Source organism: Pistacia vera, unplaced genomic scaffold, assembly GCF_008641045.1.
Source record: "Pistacia vera cultivar Batoury unplaced genomic scaffold, PisVer_v2 Contig660, whole genome shotgun sequence".
Classification (NCBI taxonomy): Eukaryota; Viridiplantae; Streptophyta; class Magnoliopsida; order Sapindales; family Anacardiaceae; genus Pistacia; species Pistacia vera.
This window is the reverse complement of record NW_022196513.1, coordinates 868211-871061: the sequence shown is the minus strand read 5'-3', so window position 1 is coordinate 871061 and position 2851 is coordinate 868211. Positions and strand designations below refer to the sequence as shown.

General features: G+C 34.4%; 1 long non-coding RNA gene across 1 annotated transcript; it reads right to left on the bottom strand.

Annotated features, from left to right (window-relative positions):
• Positions 1 to 826: 826 nt before the first annotated feature.
• On the bottom strand, positions 827 to 2314 carry LOC116112353. The gene is made up of 3 exons (XR_004125223.1): positions 2291 to 2314; positions 1465 to 1550; positions 827 to 1275 (listed from the first exon to the last, which is right to left on the bottom strand). It is a non-coding gene; the product is annotated as an uncharacterized LOC116112353 (long non-coding RNA).
• Positions 2315 to 2851: the final 537 nt, after the last annotated feature.

The window sequence follows — 2851 nt, the reverse complement described above, 5'->3', positions numbered from 1 at the left end:
ATCTTTTGATAACCAAAATTTGATGGTTAATTTATACACTGCATTTTATATAACAATATAATAATTTATCCTCAGTCAATCATGCTACTAGCACTAAACTTGCTATAACTTTAACTATTCTAATTAAACAAAAACATTTAAGTTAATGCTGATAAGATTAGCTAATAACAACAGTAATAATAAAAAGCAAAAATCTATGCTAATTAGTAGTTACATAATGTCTCACCCTTGTCTTCAATATCTTTTTGAGCTGGTTATTGCAAGATTCACATCATAGTCTCACCTTCAGATCAATTATACGCTGAACAACAGATTATAAAATCATAGTAAGTCATAAAAATGTCATCTAATCAAGGAAGGCTCAGTAAACATGACTAAGACTCACAACTCTGAAACACCATAATTACATCAAGACTCATCAAATGCCTCACATGACAACATGCTGCTAATGCGTTGAAGGTAAAGAGAATGCAACAGAAGAGTCCAATACAACTGAAGTAGAAGCTAAAGCTCCCAAAAAGAGGAAAAAAAGGCACCAAATTGAGGTACTCTCTCATCACAACGTAAAAATAACACCTTTTGCCACCTCAACAATGTATAATTTTTGTGCACCTTATCTTAAGAGCTAAAATACATATACTTTCTATAGAAGGAAATTCACTGATCAAGTGAACCACATAAAAGCAATTAAGCAGAGGCCATATTAGTTAAAGGCTTATAATGCACATAAGTTTAGCATATACAATTCAAATTTGCAACCTTTTGCGTTTTCTCACTCAGCATATCATTCTCATCTTGCGGCAGTATTCGATTCTTCCATAAGATAAAATCTCTTTGCCGTAAAATGACTCGAATTCGATCTCACTGCTAACGTAACAAACTTTGGCATCCAGAACCAAAGGATGTTCGTAGGCTTCAGAATGCTTTTCCAAATGTATAATCCAAAATAACTAACACTAACTATTGTAGCTCTGATCAATGGACTGAATTGCCGGACTCCAGCTTTACACGCTTTGAGTAGGTTTGCTTCGTCCAGCCAAGGCATTCCTCTGCTGTCGCAGAGGGATGGGCAAGCTGCCATGAGTTTTTTTTTTGCTGTAAAGTAAAGAGTTAATTAGCATTTGGAACTTGAAACCTTTTTACTTTTTGGGTCTTAGATGCATAAAGATTGCCTTACCCACTCCCTAATAAGTGGCCATCCAGATTTAAGCTGCAAAACACTCATAATCTCTTTCCCATTAACCAAAGGTTTCACATCCCACACTTTCTCAAGACCTGCATATCCGAAAAACAAAAAGAATTATTCACCCCAAAGTTGCACCCACAAAATGATGAAACCTTTTTTAAATTCTAGCGATGAAGGGTCATACATTGCTTCCAATCTTCCAATGGTTATTTTCAACTTCAGTTTAACCATATTCTAAAACCAATCTAAAACATTTTTTGTACACCAAGCTATCTTACCAGCTATCTAAGTTGCTAGCAGGGTACTCACATCACTTCAAAAACAGTGGTCATGCTTAAGGATCAATGATTTGTATTTCTTGAACCTATGTGTTAGAGAAACAACATAAAGCATATGTAGTTAACAGTTCTATAAAGGAGAATATTCATCAGTCAAGGAATCAAAACTACAATAATAGTATTTTTCAAATATATAGCTTATCATGCAGTTAGTAAAATTGAAAAATTAGAGCAGAACTGCATCTTCTAAATGAATTCATAATTTATATAGAATTTTATTTTTTTTAATATTTTTAATAATTATCAGTTACAGAAAGGTTACTGTAAAGGTCGAGGGTTCAACTCCCCTCGCAGAAGCTAAAAGTTTCACTAGTCATAGCATTTATCAATCCATTATGAAATAACACCATTTACCATCCATCAAATCCAAAATAACTATTGCAGGATTCAAACTCGCCTTTTCTATTTCCTCCTCAAATGCTCTCTCCAGCTAATTTGTCTTGCGTCCATCCAGAGCACTCCACAGTAAACCTTATTCTAACAATCCTTCCTTTAAAGCTTTTCAAAAAAAAATAAAAAAATAAAAAAATAAAAAAAAAAAAAAAAACCTCTAAAACCACCTTCACAATGTTCCTATCATCTTTAATAATTTGACTATCACCAACATCTAATATGTTTAATTTTGGATAATATAACAGGCTAATGCATGGTTTCAACAATATCAACACCTCCTGCCTTTAGGATATCGTTAACTTGTACTGACAACTTCCCAACAAAAGTTCTTGAATTCACCACACAAACAATGAGAAAGAATGAAAAAGCCAACCTGAATAAACTATTCCAATATGGGTTGTGGAAGATTCCTAAATGTAACAAGGAAGAAAAAAATGAGATTTTGAAGGGATAATATATAAAATAAAACTGAAAATGAGAAATACAATAAAATAAAATAAATTGTCTTCTTTGAATATTTAAATAAAACTCATACTATACAAATCAATATAAAAAAAAAAAAAATATGATGGAAACACTAATTAATAAAAATAGTAAAAGAGAGAAATAAAATTATTAGGTACCCGAAAGTAGCAAGCTAAGCAAGAAAGAAGGGGTAATGCTTCAAAAGAACAAGGGCCAGTTTATACAACACTCGATTTCCAAAGCCTAGGACCACCATAACCGTCGCTGCCGCCACCACTGCCACCTTCCTACTCCTTTCATCTTTACTCCTCCTTTTCTCCACTACGTACGACCACGTCCCCGCCTTCCTCTTCTGCACCGCCGCTTCCTCCCCCTCCGATCTCTCCCACACTCCTCCCGCCCCCGCCACGTACAAATTCGAACGTTGTTTCAGCGATTTCAGGATGAGCCATGGCCGTTGATTTCTCTG